The following is a 19,652-nucleotide window of genomic DNA, read 5'->3' as shown; positions in this document are numbered from 1 at the left end:
GTTTCACCTCTACATCACATTTTTTTTTTGTTCTTTAGTTTATGTGTATGTATTGCATAGTTTCACAGTTCAATAAAATATGTGGAACGATAATCACGCTGCACTTTGGTCCGCTCCTCTCTATGACAACCGTGACACCCGAAGCCAAATCTAGTTGACAAACCCTGTTTTATAGTATGTCATGGCCTTTTCTGGCCAACTGCTGTTATGTTTATGATATACTATGGTATTGTGTCACTAGACTTTGACCAGATATTATTGCATCCAAAGATCAACTGTACCTAGAACATAGATACAGAGACACTTGTCATCAGGAAGCTGCTCTCTCAGCACAACGGAAAATATGACTTGACATGTTCTGGTTGTGAATTCAGGCTACAAGGTAAGAATCTTCCCAGGGATTATTGTAAAGTGTGTAGAGAAATTAAATGTATGGTGTTATTTTAGTATAGTGACTGACAGTAAAACACTCAGATCTAAAAGTCCATTTCACCTGGGACAGCTACGTGACAGTTCAATCATACAAAATGGCGCTAACTGGGCGTAGGCAAGTCAAATTCAATAACATATTGTTCATATATCGTATTATATGATTCATATATCGGGATTATTTTACCATTTGTAAAAATGTTAATGTATCATAGTTGTAAATCATCTTTCAGAATATCAGAACATTTGTTGTTTTCTAAACTACAATGATCTCCTGCTTCCTGTGTAATTTGGTATGAAACCACTGAACAGACTTTTCTGAACATTGTTATTATGAACTGAATTCAGTAACAGCATAATAATATCATACCTGTTAAACAAAGCAACACACTAGAATGAGAGAAATTATTAAAAGAGAAAGTTAGACATTATTATTATTAATATTATTGTTAAATTGTTTTATTATTATTAGTTCCACTACATGGAGAAAGGGTGAAAAATATTAAATCACCTGACTGTTTGGATGTGTCTTTCTATGTCTGTTAGTAAATGTTTTATTTCTAAGAGATAATGAATAAAAGAGAACAATTGACCTTCAATAATTAGTTGGCCCTGTGTTAACCACAACCAACATGCTGGATCTCTGTTTAGTTGTCACTGTGTTGACCACAACCAACATGCTGGATCTCTGTTTAGTTGTTACTGTGTTGACCACAACCAACATGCTGGATCTCTTTTAGTTGTTACTGTGTTGACCACAACCAACATGCTGGATCTCTGTTTAGTTGTCACTGTGTTAACCACAACCAACATGCTGGATCTCTGTTTACAGGGGTCAGTGCTCTAAAATGAGTCTCTCTGTGGAGAGAGAGGAGGGGGGCCCTGCCTCTAAAATTAGTCTCTCTGGGGAGAGAGAGGAGGGGGGCCCTGCCTCTAAAATTAGTCTCTCTGGGGAACATGACAACAAAGCTAAGAGGTAAGATGACTATGTTGTTTAAGGACTGTTTCTAAAACATTATTTCCACCATTTTTTCACATTTGTTATTTTTCATGGGATATGATTGCTTACGGGAACCGTCATGTGTCTGTAAAATATTGTTGTTGTAAGATTTTAATTCATAGATTTTTGTGTATTAATTTTTGTTTTGCAAAACGCAATATAGCTGGAATGAAATGTTTGTATCCTGTATATCTTTACCAGTATACACACTCATCTCTATAGAATTTTAGCATGACACAATCATTTAGCCTACTCTTAATTATTGCCTAATATGTTGGCAGGCATAACTTTATTGTTCTTACTAATTCTGATCGGTGTTACAAGCTGAATTTGGACAATATATCCGTTATATCAACCCAGTCTTCACTCCTGTTTAAACCAAAAAGGGTTCTATCTTTCTTAATATACGGAACCACTAAAGTTCTATATAGAACCCTTTATAGGAGGTTAGCCTGTCTGAGTATACAGTATATATAGAATATATATATATAACCCTTTATAGGAGGTTAGGAAGTGTCTGAGTATACAGTATATATAGAATATATATATAACCCTTTATAGGAGGTTAGCCTGTCTGAGTATACAGTATATATAGAACCCTTTATAGGAGGTTAGCCTGTCTGAGTATACAGTATATATAGAATATATATAGAACCCTTTACAGGAGGTTAGCCTGTCTGAGTATACAGTATATATAGAATATATATAGAACCCTTTACAGGAGGTTAGCCTGTCTGAGTATACAGTATATATAGAATATATATAGAACCCTTTATAGGAGGTTAGCCTGTCTGAGTATACAGTATATATAGAATATATATAGAACCCTTTACAGGAGGTTAGCCTGTCTGAGTATACAGTATATATAGAATATATATAGAACCCTTTATAGGAGGTTAGCCTGTCTGAGTATACAGTATATATAGAATATATATAGAACCCTTTATAGGAGGTTACCCTGTCTGAGTATACAGTATATATATAAGATATATAGAACCCTTTATAGGAGGTTACCCTGTCTGAGTATACAGTATATATAATATATATATAGAACCCTTTATAGGAGGTTAGCCTGTCTGAGTATACAGTATATATAGAATATATATAGAACCCTTTATAGGAGGTTAGCCTGTCTGAGTATACAGTATATATAGAATATATATAGAACCCTTTATAGGAGGTTAGGAAGTGTCTGGGTATACAGTATATATAATATATATAGAACCCTTTATAGGAGGTTAGGAAGTGTCTGAGTATACAGTATATATAATATATATATAGAACCCTTTATAGGAGGTTAGCCTGTCTGAGTATACAGTATATATAGAATATATAGAACTATATAGGGCTCTTTGATCAGAACTCTAGAGGTTCTTCTTCGCTGAATTGATCTTCATTATATCCAAACACACTGGTGGTCAGGGAGGCTTCTCTTTGTTTGAACGATGGCCCACGTCAACTCTGGCTGACTTTTTTACAATATGATATATTACAACACTTTACAATACAATACATTATAATACAATACATTATAATACAATACATTATAATACAATACATTATAATACAATACATTATAATACAATACATTATAATTAAATACATTATAATACAATACATTATAATACAATACATTATAATACAATACAATACATTACAATACAATACAATATATTATAATTAAATACATTATAATACAATACATTATAATACAATACATTATAATACAATACATTATAATACAATAAAGACAGACAACAACTGACTTTTTTACATTACTATACATTACTATACAATACTATACATTACTATACAATACTATACAATACTATACATTACTATACAATACTATACAATACATACATTACTATACATTACTATACAATACTATACAATACTATACATTACTATACATTACTATACAATACTATACAATACTATACATTGCTATACAATACTATACAATACTATACATTACTATACATTACTAAACAATACTATACAATACTATACAATACTACACATTACTATGCATTACTATACATTACTATACAATACTATACATTACCACACAATACTATACAATACTATACATTACTACACAATACTACACATTACTACACATTACTATACAATACTATACAATACTATACAATACTATACATTACTATACAATACATTACTATACAATACTATACATTACTACACAATACTACACATTACTATACATTACTATACAATACTATACAATACTATACATTACAATACATTACTATACAATACTATACATTACTACATAATACTATACACTACTATACATTACTACACAATACTACACATTACTGTACAATACTATACAATACTATACATTACTATACATTACTATACAATACTATACATTACTACACAATACTATACAATACTATACAATACTATACATTACTATACAATACAATACATTACCACACAATACTATACAATACTATACAATACTGTACATTACTATACATTACTATACAATACTATACAATACTATACTTTACTATACAATACTATACATTACTATACATTACTATACAATACTATACATTACTATACAATACTATACATTACTATACATTACTATACAATACTATACATTACTATACAATACTATGCAATACTATACAATACTATACAATACTATACATTACTATACAATACTACACAATACAATACAATACAATACATTACAATATATTACAATACAATACAATACTATACATTACTATACAATACTATACAATACTATACACTACTATACAATACTATACTATACAATACTATACAATACTATACAATACTATACAAAACTATACATTACTATACAATACTATACATTACTATACATTACTATACAATACTATACAATACTATACAATACTACACATCACTATACATTACTATACATTACTATACAATACTATACATTGCTACACAATACTATGCAATACTATTCATTACTACACAATACTACACATTACTATACAATACTATACAATACTATACGATTCTATACATTACTATACAATACTATACAATACTATACATTACTATACAATACATTGCTATACAATACTATACATTACTACACAATACTACACATTACTATACAAGACTATACAATACTATACAATACTATACGTTACTATACATCACTATACAATACTATACATCACTACACAATACTATACAATACTATACATTACTACACAATACTACACATTACTATACAATTCTATACAATACTATACACTACTATACATTACTATACAATACTATACATTACTACACAATACTATACAATGTTATACAATACTATGCAATACTATACATTACTATACAATACTATACATTACTACACAATACTATACAATACGATACAATACTATACAATACTATACATTACTATACATTACTATACAATACTATACAATACTATACAATACTATACAATACAATACATTACAATATATTACAATACAATACAATACTATACATTACTATACATTACTATACAATACTATACATTACTATACAATACTATACAATACAATAGAATACAATACAATACATTACATTATATTACAACACAATACAATACAATACATTACAATATATTACAACACAATACAATACAATATATTACAACACAATACAATACAATACATTACAAAACATTGCAATACCACTTTGTCCCCCCCATATACCTATAAGAGTAAATTGTCTTCATTGTCAGCACCTCTAAAACCAATCTCAAAATATTGTTTTAAAAAATGAATAATTTAGTTTTTCATAATAATAATAAAAAATGAATATTACTAATGTAACCCACTGCAAAGACTGGGTTTAGTTGATTGTGTGGCACTGCTCATGTCCGCGTTCTGGAACTGTCCCCGTCCCTGTACAAAACTGCCCGCGTCCACGTCCGGTGCGGTGCCAAGCATATTGTCCCGGTTACGCGCAGAGTGGCTGAGGTGATCTTGGATACCAACGATGGAGTTCGCTACAGTGTTGAGATGTCAAAGTTTATTGTTCAATTTGCTTTCTGCTTTACGGTCAGGGACAGTATGAGTGTCGCCAGATCCTTTTCACTCTCTGTCCTTGTTTCATTTTGTGGTTCACCGGATTCGTCATCATCATCGAGACGAGGTTACAGACGAACGACCTGCTAGCTAGCCAAGCTAGTCGGTACAGCTAGGAAAGCTAGCTAGCTACTCTATCAGCAGCATCCTAGTTATCCTGGCTAGTCGATAAAGCTCGGTAAGCTAGCTAGCTACTCTACCAGCAGCATCCTAGTTATCCTAGCTAGTCGGTACAGCTAGGTAAGCTAGCTAGCTACTCTACCAGCAGCATCCTAGTTATCCTAGCTAGTCGGTACAGCTAGGTAAGCTAGCTAGCTACTCTACCAGCAGCATCCTAGTTATCCTAGCTAGTCGGTACAACTAGGTAAGCTAGCTAGCTACTCTACCAGCAGCATCCTAGTTATCCTAGCTAGTCGGTACAGCTAGGTAAGCTAGCTAGCTACTCTACCAGCAGCATCCTAGTTATCCTAGCTAGTCGGTACAGCTAGGTAAGCTAGCTAGCTACTCTACCAGCAGCATCCTAGTTATCCTAGCTAGTCGCTACAGCTAGGTAAGCTAGCTAGCTACTCTACCAGCAGCATCCTAGTTATCCTAGCTAGTCGCTACAGCTAGGTAAGCTAGCTAGCTACTCTACCAGCAGCATCTTAGTTATCCTAGCTAACACTACATCATCACCGGCTGCCTGCATTTCTTGTGGACCGATGGAGCTCCCCGGTTGTTTCTTCCACCTGTTAAATCCCGTGGAGGGCTTCTCCCTTTCTCATTGATGGATGCTGTAATGCGTTGCGTGCTGGTGGCAGGGAAGTCAGGCGCAGGAGAATGAACTTGGTAAAAATGGAGCTGTTTAATAAACATCAAAACCTCAGAAAACCAAAGTATACAAAATAACAAATAGAGGGTGCGAAACCCGTCCCACACCAGAATAACAATAAACACCTACATACAACAAACAATCTCCGACAAGGACATGAGGGGAAACAGAGGGTTAAATACACAACATGTCATTGATGGGATTGGAACCAGGTGTGTAGGAAGACAAGACAAAACCAATGGAAAATGAAAAATGGATCAGTGATGGCTAGAAGGTCGGTAGTGTCGACCGCCGAACACCGCCCGAACAAGGAGAGGGACCGACTTCGGCAGAAGTTACCTCTGTCCGATTCTCCTCTCTTCACTAGATGGACTGTAACTTTAGTGTTTAACCCCTCTATGTCCAAGGACCGAACTTTTGAATATTATTTTCGGGCGCCTCAAGTAGGCTGGACACATGACATTTTTAACAATGTTTTTTTTCTGATGAAAACTAGTTCATTGCATCCTCCATGGAGCTCAGTTTCATAATATTACGTTATGTTATGAAGTAATCGCTAAAAAACAGACCTTATTTTAGGTCATTTTTCAGCTTTTCTAGTTGAATTGAGCACCGTGACGCCAACTCACCTTCTGAACATTCTATTCCCAGCTCATTGTTCTGCGTTAAAATGGCAGCTTCTCTATTGTTATCAATGAGACCTGTCGGCAATAACCGTGAACGCCGACCTCGGGTAAATTACTATTAACCTTGTAGGCTGACCTCAATTATTATTATTATTATTATTATTATTATTATCAGGTAACTTATTATTATTAACAGGGTTCTGGCTACTTTGTGAGTGCTATCCCTGTTCGCTTGGGTACATATTGTGGTGGCCCACAGTCCTAAACGTTAACCATTTTCTGGTCATGGTTAACCATATTTGTTTTCAGAAAAAGGTATACCACCTAAACAAAACGCATGTCCCTGTCCTCTTTGTCAGATGTGGCCGATTTAAACATCCAGAATACATTTTTTAATTAAGAAATAACACTTTTTTTGATGACTTGTTGTTTCTAAATGGCTGCTGGGTAATTTGATATGCATTGTACTAAATAGCAATTTGATTATTTTGTTATTCAAAACCTGTCTAAGCATTTTGCTGTTTTTGTTTTCTTATTTTATTATATATATTATTGCAAGGCAGAACACTTGATAAACAAGCCACATTCGTTTTATTTTTTCAATGTGGTTTGAACTGGGGCGGCAGGTAGCCTAGTGTTTAGAGTGTTGGACTAGTAACCAAAAGGTTGCAAGATTGAATCCCCGAGCTGATGAGGTAAAAATCTGTCATTCTGCCCCTGAACAAAGCAGCTAACCCACTGTTCCTAGGCTGTCATTGAAAATAAGTATTTGTTCTTAACTAACTTGCCTAGTTATATAAAGGTAAAATATATATTTTTTAAACTGGGTGACCTAGTAACCTCTATGTGAAAGTCCAGCAAATGAGGTTTGAGATCTAAGGAATTAAGAAGAATAATACACTTTATTTCTCAACTGCCTCACCAATGTCTTGTCGTGTCTTTGGCTATGCCGGATTAAGTGATATGACAGGCTAACTTATAAAATGATTTCTCTGTAATTAATATTACCTGACTAAGCTAATCATGTAAATGTAATTAACTAGAAAGTCGGGGCACCACGGAAGAACGTTTATAGAGCCGTTATCTTCCGAATAAACTCTTAAAATACTTAGTAATATTTTACATCGATAGCAGTCAATATTAACCCTTACCTTATTTTCAGTCTCATAATGAAAGTTGTAAATTCTTGGCTATCTTCACGAACCCTGGCTAACAAGTTGAATCAGCAATACAACATTGGGTTTAATTATTTATTTACTAAATACCTAAACTAATCACACAGAATTACAAATACACAGAATACAAATGATGTCATACAGAAAACATTCCTGGTGGACGGAACCTGTATGATGGCTGGTTACACAAAGGAAAGGGGGTTGGGCTTGAATGAAAGAGCAGGAAGATTTAGGAACAGAGAAACAGCAGCTATGCTATCGTAAATACATTATCTTATGCATTCTAAATTACCGCCCATTTGGAAAAGGAAAATGCAATAAATATTTACTCTGAGCTGCGCTTCGGTAGGTTGGTCGTAGATGTTGGCCGGGTTGGCCAACAGATCTTCCTGTCCTCGGAAGAATGTCTCTGGTGGTAAATTGGATACGTGGTGGTATCTTCATCTGTTTGTTAGACTGGATGCGTCGTCCGTCCTTTCCTAGCCCACGTCTACAGCGGCTGCTGCTAACTCAACGGCTAGGAAGTATCACTTTTGTAGTGAATAAGCTCAAAGTTCATACCATTCGCTACCAAAGCTCACGCCGAGGTTGGCTTAGTTCTGTACTTGACGGGTGTCCTTCTAACGTAGAGGCTGCAGACCTCACGTACTGGAACATGAGGCTATCTTTTCGTCAAAGGCTTATATAGTGGAGAGGGGGAAGGATGTGTTTCATCGTTTATAACCCCTGTCTCTTCACAGGGGTGGGCCACTGATCAAGCAGGGCACTTTCCTTATGAAAACCCAATTCTCTCATTTGGAAGCTAAAATTACATTTAATCTCTTAACAAACTATTTCAATATCAAACATTTCAATTGCATAACAATTCCATGTGACTCTGATAACTAGAGGGTGTATACTTTCCCAGGTACAGTCATAATGTCTCAGATGACAACCGAACTGACATCCATACTCATTACATTCCAAAGCATATTTCCAACTGGTTTTATTACCAAAATATGGTTCCTTTCCCCATTTGTTTGATGTTCCCAGACTCTCTATATTTAACAGGACGCAGTCCTTCAGGACAGCAGTCCTTCAGTAGGGTCAGAAAGAGAGGGGAAGGGAGAAAGGTATTTATGGGGGGGTCATAAACCTTACCCACAGGCCAACGTCATGACAGGCTTCTGTGCATAGGGTCTCACCGCATATCTCACATACCCAGGTTTTACATAAGATGGGAGAACCAGTTCACCAAACGACAGTAAAACCTTCCGTCTATCATTCAATTTAATGGACGTGCGTATACCTGGAATGTTTTCCCTAAACCACCCAGCCTCTATGTCCAACGCAACACCAGAGATGACACTTTTAACCGGTGCCCTACTCTGAAAGTCATAGCCTTCCACATTGTACGTCCACATCTTGTTGAGTCACAGAGCTTCTCCTTTTGTGCAGTTGACACACGAAATCAGCATCATACCGCTCCTGGTCACTCGAACCGATTCCACTTTACCCAATTCATCCTTCACCATCTTTGAGACCTCTAACGGGTCACCCAAAAAAACATCCTTGCTGATGATTCCCACTCCAACCATAAACTGCTGTTCATTACCAACTTTAGCCCCTTTCACTCCACTGTTCTTCACCATCGTCCACTCAGTCTCACCAACTGTACAGAGTCACTGTTCTTCACCATCATCCACTCAGTCTGCACAACTGTACAGAGTCACTGTTCTTCACCATCGTCCACGCAGTCTCACCAACTGTACAGAGTCACTGTTCTTCACCATCGTCCACGCAGTCTCACCAACTGTACAGAGTCACTGTTCTTCACCATCATCCACTCAGTCTCACCAACTGTACAGAGTCACTGTTCTTCACCATCATCCACTCAGTCTCACCAACTGTACAGAGTCACTGTTCTTCACCATCATCCACTCAGTCTCAACAACTGTACAGAGAGTCACTGTTCTTCACCGTTGTCCACTCAGTCTGCACAACTGTACAGAGTCAATGTTCTTCACCATCATCCACTCAGTCTCAACAACTGTACAGAGTCACTGTTCTTCACCATTGTCCACTCAGTCTGCACAACTGTACTCACACCAAGAGAATCCCACAATGCTTCCTCCATTTCTCCTCCAGTGATCCCCTGGACTCCCTGCTCTTTGCTGTGAAAGATAAGAGTTTGTGTTCTCGAAGTAGCATCTATATTGTTCTCATTCCAGTACAGTTGCTGCTTCACCAACTTTTTGAATAAAAAAATAGTGAAAATGTTGTCCATATCGCCCAGCCCTACCTAGCCTAGCTAGACTAAAGAGCCTCCTGACTAACGTTGGCTAGCATGCATAACTTCTGGTGAATGAAGCTTACTTGTGTTCCCCCGGGCTTTTAAAAGAGATTTTGTGACAATTAGCTTAGGAACTGTGTGTCACAGCATCACAATGTGAAATGCGATTGGTCGACAGTCTCTTGGACGGGCATTACATGTTTTGACATTTTCTGGAAAAGTTTTTCTTTGGAAACTTTTGTTTACTAGCCTGCCTATTGAATTTGGAATGCGCTGTAGTGCTCATCTCTGAAACTCACTTAGATAATTCCTTTGATACAGCAGTAGCAATACAGGAATATAACAACTACAGAAAAGACAGGAATGCCTATGGGGGAGGTGTTGCTGTATACAGTGCATTCGGAAAGTATTCAGACCCCTCTGTCAGGTTGGATGGGGAACGTCACTGCACAGCTATTTTCAGGTTTCTCCAGAGATGTTAGATCAGGTTCCAGTCCGGGCTCTGGCTGGGCCACTCAAGGACATAGAGACTTATCCCGAAGCCACTCCTGCGTTGTCTTTGCTGTGTGCTTAAGGTCATTGTCCTGTTGGACGGTGAACCTTCACCCCAGTCTGAGGTCCTGAGCACTCTGGAGCAGGTCTTTCATCAAGGATCTCTCTGCACTTTGCTCTGTTAATATTTCCCTGGATCCTGACTAGTCTCCCAGTCCCTGCTGCTGAAAAACATCCTCACAGCATGATGCTGCCACCACCATGCTTCACTGTAGGGATGGTGCCAGGTTTCCTCCAGGTGTGATGCTTGGCATTCAGGCCAAAGAGTTCAATCTTTGTTTCATCAAGACAGAGAATCTTGTTTCTCATGGTCTTAGAGTCTTAAGGTGCCTTTTGTCAAACTCCAAGCAGGCTATCATGTGCCTTTTACTGAGGAGTGGCTTCTGTCTGGCCACTACCATAAAGGTCTGATTGGTGGAGTGCTGCAGAGATGGTTGTCCTTCTGGAAGGTTCTCCCATCTCCTCAGAGGAACAAAGCCTCCTTCACTCATGCCGCCAAACATACCCTCCTAAAACTGACAATCCTACTGATCCTCGACTTCGGCGATGTCATTTACAAAATAGCTTCCAACACTACTCAGCAAACTGGATGCAGTCTATCACAGTGCCATCCGTTTTGTCACCAAAGCCCCATATACCACCCACCACTGCGACCTGTATGCTCTCGTCGGCTGACCCTCGCTACATATTCGTCGCGAGACCCATTTGCTCCAGGTCATCTATATGTCTTTGCTAGTAAACCTCCACCTTATCTCAGCTCACTGGTCACCATAGCAACACCCACCCATAGCACGCACTCCAGGAGGTATATCTCACTGGTCGTCCCCAAAGCCAACACATACATTGGCCGCCTTTCCTTCCAGTTCTCTGCTGCCAGTGACTGGAACGAATTGCAAAAATTGCTGAAGCTGGAGACTTATATTTCCCTCACTAACTTTAAACATCAGCTATCTGAGCAGCTTACCGATCACTGCAGCTGTACACAGCCCATCTGTAAATAGCCCATCCAACTACCTACCATATCCCCATATTGTTTTTATTTATATTTTTGCTCTTTTGCACACCAGTATTTCTACTTGAACATCTATCACTCCAGTGTTAAATTGTAATTACTTCACTACTATGGCCTATTTATTGCCTTACCTCCGTACTCCATTTGCACACACTGTATATAGATTTTTCTATTGTGTTATTGACTGCTTTTGTTTATCCCATGTGTTGTTGTGTTTTTGTCGCACTGCCTTGCTTTATCTTGGCCAGGTCGCAGTTGTAAATGAGAACTTGTTCTCAACTAGCCTACCTGGTTAAATAAAGGTGAAATAAAAAAATTAACCAAAGTGCTTCTTCATTCATTACTCTGGTAAAGACAGTTATGCCGTGCTCCATGTTGGATCCAACATCCCTAACAAATTGATGTTTATAGTGTGTTATTGTCTGCTTGATTTACAGTGGGGTCTCGTTAGTCTGTCTGGACACAGAGATACTTAGCTCATAATGTGTAGAGAACTGTTCCTTGATGGATAGGCTATTGTACAACACACAGAGCTATTTTCCTTTATTCAGGACATTTAGAATGACAACAGATTACAGAGTAGCCTAGTGGGATTATTCACAAAATTATCTGGTGATCAGGTTATGAAATGTCATTACAAAGACATTTTAGTTTCCATGTTTCACCTGAAATATTAAATGATTTATAGTCCTAGGTCTATATTGTTAGGGGAAGTTATGGGTCCTACAGTAGGTCTATGTTATTGTTATGGGTCCTACAGTAGGTCTATGTTGTTATTAGGTGAAGTTATGGGTCCTACAGTAGGTCTATGTTATTGTTAGGTGAAGTTATGGGTCCTACAGTAGGACTATGTTGTTGTTAGGTGAAGTTATGGGTCCTACAGTAGGTCTATGTTGTTGTTAGGTGAAGTTATGGGTCCTACAGTAGGTCTATGTTGTTGTTAGGTGAAGTTATGGGTCCTACAGTAGGTCTATGTTATTGTTATGGGTCCTACAGTAGGTCTATGTTGTTGTTATGGGTCCTACAGTAGGTCTATGTTGTTGTTATGGGTCCTACAGTAGGTCTATGTTATTGTTATGGGTCCTACAGTAGGTCTATGTTATTGTTATGGGTCCTACAGTAGGTCTATGTTATTGTTATGGGTCCTAGAGGACACTATGTATGTCATGCAACAACATCCAAAGTGCTTCTTCGTTCATTACATAGGTATGATTGTTGTTAGGTGAAGTTATGGGCCAATTTGGCAAACAGTGTACAAACCCTCATTGTCAGGCTGATGGAAAAGCCAAAGAGCATTTTACTGGTTGAAGTGTTTTCTAAGTACAAAGTGGTTGATTTGCGATGACGACACAAACATTATATTAAGCAGGAAATTCAAACAAGCCTTACAATTATAATCCAAGGTAGTGTGAAATGAACTCATAATCTAATATCTTCCTGGAAATGGAGGTTACTCCCCTGAGTTTTCCCCCATTCACATTCAGAATACATTGTGAAAAACTAAAATCTTTTCTCACCATTTTTGCTCCAGGCAGATATACTACATCCATAATTAGTAGTTTCCTCATTACCAGATATACTACATCCATAACTAGTGGTTTCCTCATTATCAGATATACTACATCCATAACTAGTGGTTTCCTCATTACCAACCAGATATACTACATCCATAACTAGTGGTTTCCTCATTACCAGATATACTACATCCATAACTAGTGGTTTCCTCATTAGCAGCTATACTACATCCATAACTAGTGGTTTCCTCATTACCAGATATACTACATCCATAACTAGTGGTTTCCTCATTACCAGATATAGTACATCCATAACTAGTGGTTTCCTCATTACCAGATATACTACATCCATAACTAGTGGTTTCCTCATTAGCAGATATACTACATCCATAACTAGTGGTTTCCTCATTAGCAGATATACTACATCCATAACTAGTGGTTTCCTCATTACCAGATATACTACATCCATAACTAGTGGTTTCCTCATTACCAGATATACTACGTCCATAACTAGCGGTTTCCTCATTACCAGATATACTACATCCATAACTAGCGGTTTCCTCATTACCAGATATACTACGTCCATAACTAGCGGTTTCCTCATTACCAGATATACTACATCCATAACTAGCGGTTTCCTCATTACCAGATATACTACATCCATAACTAGTGGTTTCCTCATTACCAGATATACTACATCCATAACTAGTGGTTTCCTCATTACCAGATATACTACATCCATAACTAATGGTTTCTTCATTACCAGATATACTACATCCATAACTAGTGGTTTCCTCATTACTAGATATACTACATCCATAACTAGTGGGTTCCTCATTACCAGATATACTACATCCATAACAAGTGGTTTCCTCATTACCAGATATACTACATCCGTAACTAGTGGTTTCCTCATTACCAGATATACTACATCCATAACTAGTGGTTTCCTCATTACCAGATATAGTACATCCATAACTAGTGGTTTCCTCATTACCAGATATACTACATCCATAACTAGCCATTTCCTCATTAGCAGGGATGAGTTTCTGCAACCAAATTGTGTGCTTTGCCCTCGTGCCGCAATTCTAGCAAACACAGAAAGGGGCCTATATTGGAGACCAAAGTCGTCTGGCACATTGCTTAGGGTTTCAACAACTTTAATAATTTCTTTCTAGCCTACAATCATTGGTTTTACTACTAATGTGAAAACAAGACTAAATATGACTATTCTTGCTCTTTTTAAGACAATTGTTAAATCATTTTAACATTGATTACAGACGTCAGTTGTTGTACATCACCTTATACAGTGGATTACGCTGTTTTGGGCCTTTAATCATCTGTCTAACTTTGTTGTTCACACAGGAGAGAGACGTGACTATTGTGGATCCTCTGGGGAGCCTCAACAACCTCATGATGCTGACGAGGCAGAGAAGAGTCTCTGCTCTGACTGTGGGAAGAGATTCACCTCATCAGGCATTAAAATTCATCAGAGAATACACACAGGAGAGAAATCTTATAGCTGTGGTCAATGTGGGAAGAGTTTTGTTCAATCTGGAGAACTGACTGTACACCAGAGAACACACACTGGAGAGAAACCTTTTAGCTGTGATCAATGTGGGAAGAGTTTTACTACATCTGATCATCTGACAGTACACCAGAGAATACACACAGGAGAGAAACCTTATAGCTGTGATCAATGTGGGAAGAGTTTCACTACATCAAGCATTCTGACTGTACACCAGAGAAGACACACAGGAGAGAAACCTTATAGCTGTGGTCAATGTGGGAAGAGTTTTGGTCAATCTGGAGAACTGACTTTACACCAGAGAATACACACAGGAGAGAAACCTTTTAGCTGTGATCAATGTGGGAAGAGTTTTACTACATCTGATAATCTGACAGTACACCAGAGAATACACACAGTAGAGAAATCTTATAGCTGTGGTAAATGTTGGAAGAGTTTTGGTCAATCTGGACATCTGACAGTGCACCAGAGAACACACACAGGAGAGAAACCTTATAGCTGTGGTAAATGTGGGAAGAGTTTTGGTCAATCTGGACATCTGACTCAACACAAGAGAACACACACAGGAGAGAAACCTTATAGCTGTGGTCAATGTGACAAGAGATACTCTGATAAAAGATCTCTGATCAAACATCAGAAAATACATGGAGTTGTTTCATGATATCAATGAAATAATGTCACAATGTAGAATGTTTAAACATTGTAGTAGGAGTATTTTAATGATGTCACAATGTAGAACCCTAAACGTTTGTCCCCTGTTCTATTGATTTCAGCATGATATGGATATTAGCCTCAGGGGGAAAATCCAGGCTCTGAAATGGAAGAGTTACTATTTATGTGATTTAACAAAAAGTGACTAACAAAAAAAGAGCTGTGTTACACTTACCACATTGGTGACCCACTGGAATCAAAATGCAACACTTCAAAATGTAGCTAGCTGTTTTCTACAAATTGTCTTCTAACCACTGATGTACACATTATTCCCAGATTCCGTGTGGTTTTTGAGGTGTTAGTTTTAACAGAATGTGCAACCTCCTCTCTCCCTCCTCTCACACAAATGATTTTAGCATGATACCGATGAGTTATGAAAAATAAGTGTTGTGTTCCTTTGTTCAGCGACCCCTAAATTTAAATTAATCACTCCAAAATGTAGCTGACTGTCTTCTGCAGGTTGTCCTTTAACCAGTGAGGTGAAAGATATTTCCCATTTCCATGTGTTTGTATTTTGTTGTCAAGTTTCAACAGCACGTACAACCTGATTTCCCCCCTAATCAATATCAGTAGTTTATTGCTACTTGTCAAAACAATAGTGTTTTTGGTGCTTGTGTCCATGGCGAGGACAACTTGGTTTCTGATTGTCTCAAGGTGGGCAGTCAAAGAAAATTGTGTTTTGCATTTAGCCAGTGAGTTGCTATGGATCTTATTTTGACTGCATGTTTTTCCGATTTGGAGATGAGTTTTGTTTGGGCTCCAAGTGGACGAGAGTTCTAGAAGCTAGTGAGTTTTAGAAAGACTAGAGTTCTAGAAGCTAGTGAGTTTTAGGACGACAGTCAGAAGCTAATTTTATACATTTATATTTTTTTCTATTTTTTAATTGTTGACAGCCAGTAGACACCATGTTTATATTGGTGAAGGTGAAGCATTGTAGTTGATTATAATGAGAAATGGAAGTTGTTTTCTGTTGGTGGTAAGCATTCTATTAAGGTGTTAGTCTTTGGTTTTTCCATTTATGTTTTAAGGTTGGACTTTAGCCCGTCTAGCTCGTTAGCACGTCTAGCTCGTTAGCACGTAGGACGCACTGATTGGTGTCACCTCGTTAGTCAGTATGTGTTACACCTGTGCTGGCTTGTCCATCTCGTTAGTGGGAAGGTGTTTCACCTGAGCTGGTCCAGGTTCTATTTAAGAGTGTCTGGCCCAGTGCTCCAGTTGTCTTGATACATGTGGAGAGTCAACACCTTTAGTTGCTCCACCTTTTTGGTTTGCTTCCTGTCTTTAAGTTTGGTGTGGGTTTTTCTTCTGTTTTCCTCTTCTTGGGCAGATTTAGTGGGTCTCATGGTGGGTGTCTTTTAGGTCCCAGTTGTTGTTACTAGTCAACTTCCAGTGGACACTGTGAGCAAAACTGCAAGATTATGTTATAATACTTTTATTGCATCAAATGGTTGTTTTATGCAACAGAATAGAGGGTTCTTATTGTGTCTGTGTGTTCTACTGAGGATGGGTCTCTGGGAGAAAACACTGACAGGAGATTTACAATGTCTTTTGGGTGATAAAACCTAGAGACTGCATTCCAGAACATGAGTTAATGTTTCTGTTCTATATGGTACCAGGGAGAGATGACCCCAGGGCCAGACCCTGGTCTCTACACAAAGAGTACTGTTTTTACAGCAGATACTGTCTGCTGAGAATTATAAGTATCTTTCATACAAATCTTAACCTTGTGACCCGTTCTATACATCTGTTGTTGGTCATGTAGGTTGAAAGGGGTGTGTCTTGGCTGTAAAAGACCTTTGTACTTTTGTCTCGGGGCTCTCAACGAATCTGGGGGTGATTCATCTCTCAATGAATCATCTGGGGGTGATTCATCTCTCAATGAATCATCTGGGGGTGATTCATCTCTCAACGAATCATCTGGGGGTGATTCATCTCTCAACGAATCATCTGGGGGTGATTCATCTCTCAACGAATCATCTGGGGGTGATTCATCTCTCAACGAATCATCTGCGGGTGATTCATCTCTCAATGAATCATCTGGGGGTGATTGTTCGACCAGCCATCATTATCATAGGGCACCCAATTGATTGACTTTATATGTGTGTTGTATTGACCTGCTCCCTTATAAGTGAATAAAGATTTAGTTTAAGAATAACTCTGACTTGTGTGATAAGTTTGTCTCAATTGATATTAAAGAAATTAACCACCACATTTGGCGACGGGGATGTGAATCTTCACTTGGTGACCGCTCCTGCCGACCTGGGTAAATGGTGCGCCAGGGATCCCTCAAACTTGGGATCTCAGGGAAACCACACTGCGGGAACGGAGCAGATGAACCCACCTTTGATCTGAGAGGCAGCGAGCCGAGTGGATACCATCAGTATAGTATATATAGTGGATACCATCAGTATAGTATATATAGTGGATACCATCAGTATAGTATATATAGTGGATACCACATCTCCAACGTAGTTTAAAAAGGAAGAGGTGAGCGAAAGACGCAAAGTGGAGTTTTTAGAAAATCCTTGTAGGCTCTGAGTGTGTATTCCTGTGTGGAGGTGTAAACAGGGCCCAGTCAGTAGAATCTGAGGCTGAGTCAGCTATCTGTGCAAACTGGATGAAAACTAGAATCTGTGTTTACTAGTTAAGACCATTTATGATATAGTATAAGATAGTAAGGTGCACCTGTAATTGTTTTAAACCTGGACCCCATTTTAGAAGTATTGAAAGATGTAAATGTATTTGATTCATTATCCTAGGAACTAACTATGAGATACAAATTAGAAAATATTCCTGCAGGTTAAAATATTGTTGAAAAACAACTCATTGATTAGGTATGTTTGTGAATAGCAATGTGTGACTGTGATATGAGAGTTGTGTGACTGTGATATGAGAGTTGTGTGACTGAGTCTTAATCTGATGTTTGGATAATAACATAGAGATCTATAGTTCCTCCTAGAGATCTGTAGTTCCTCACAGAGATCTATAGTTCCTCCTAGAGGTCTATAGTTCCTCCTAGAGATCTATAGTTCCTCCTAGAGATCTATAGTTCCTCCTAGAGATCTGTAGTTCCTCACAGAGATCTATAGTTCCTCACAGAGATCTATAGTTCCTCACAGAGATCTATAGTTCCTCACAGAGATCTATAGTTCCTCCTAGAGATCTATAGTTCCTCCTAGAGGTCTATAGTTCCTCCTAGAGGTCTATAGTTCCTCCTAGAGGTCTATAGTTCCTCCTAGAGGTCTATAGTTCCTCCTAGAGATCTATAGTTCCTCCTCTATAGTTCCTCCTAGAGGTCTATAGTTCCTCCTCTATAGTTCCTCCTAGAGATCTATAGTTCCTCCTAGAGATCTATAGTTCCTCCTAGAGGTCTATAGTTCCTCCTAGAGGTCTATAGTTCCTCCTAGAGATCTATAGTTCCTCCTAGAGGTCTATAGTTCCTCCTAGAGATCTATAGTTCCTCCTAGAGGTCTATAGTTCCTCCTAGAGATCTATAGTTCCTCACAGTGATCTATAGTTCCTCACAGTGATCTATAGTTCCTCCTAGAGATCTATAGTTCCTCACAGAGATCTGGACTGCCAAAATAGCAGGATGATGTCCTCACCCCTGCCTCGCCTCTCTACCTCTGATAGTCCTTGAATTATCTTATTGTCTATATCCATTCCATGGACTTGATTCATTTCTGAGAAGATAATTTGCACACATTTGTATGCTAATAGATTTCAGTTTGTATTGACTGCTATGTAGGTTAAATGTACACTTCAAATGCAGCTGTCCTACAACATATCTGTACCTTCTTGATCCCAATTGCATTGTGTCCATCTTCTGTCCTATAAGAATTTCAAAGGAAGAGAAAATGTGTCAAAGAATAGTCTTACAAGCATTAATGTATATATA

General features: G+C 37.9%; 1 long non-coding RNA gene across 1 annotated transcript; it reads left to right on the top strand.

Annotated features, from left to right (window-relative positions):
• Positions 1–270: 270 nt before the first annotated feature.
• On the top strand, positions 271–17,909 carry LOC145875707 (uncharacterized). Its single transcript, XR_014391305.1, has 3 exons — positions 271–382; positions 1,262–1,405; positions 14,881–17,909. It is a non-coding gene; the product is annotated as an uncharacterized LOC145875707 (long non-coding RNA).
• Positions 17,910–19,652: the final 1,743 nt, after the last annotated feature.

The sequence above is a fragment of the Salmo salar genome, unplaced genomic scaffold, assembly GCF_965601325.2.
Source record: "Salmo salar unplaced genomic scaffold, fSalSal1 ptg000321l, whole genome shotgun sequence".
In the NCBI taxonomy this organism is placed as follows: domain Eukaryota; kingdom Metazoa; phylum Chordata; class Actinopteri; order Salmoniformes; family Salmonidae; genus Salmo; species Salmo salar.
The sequence above is the reverse complement of the archived record's forward strand: the minus strand, read 5'-3'. Positions and strand labels throughout refer to the sequence as shown.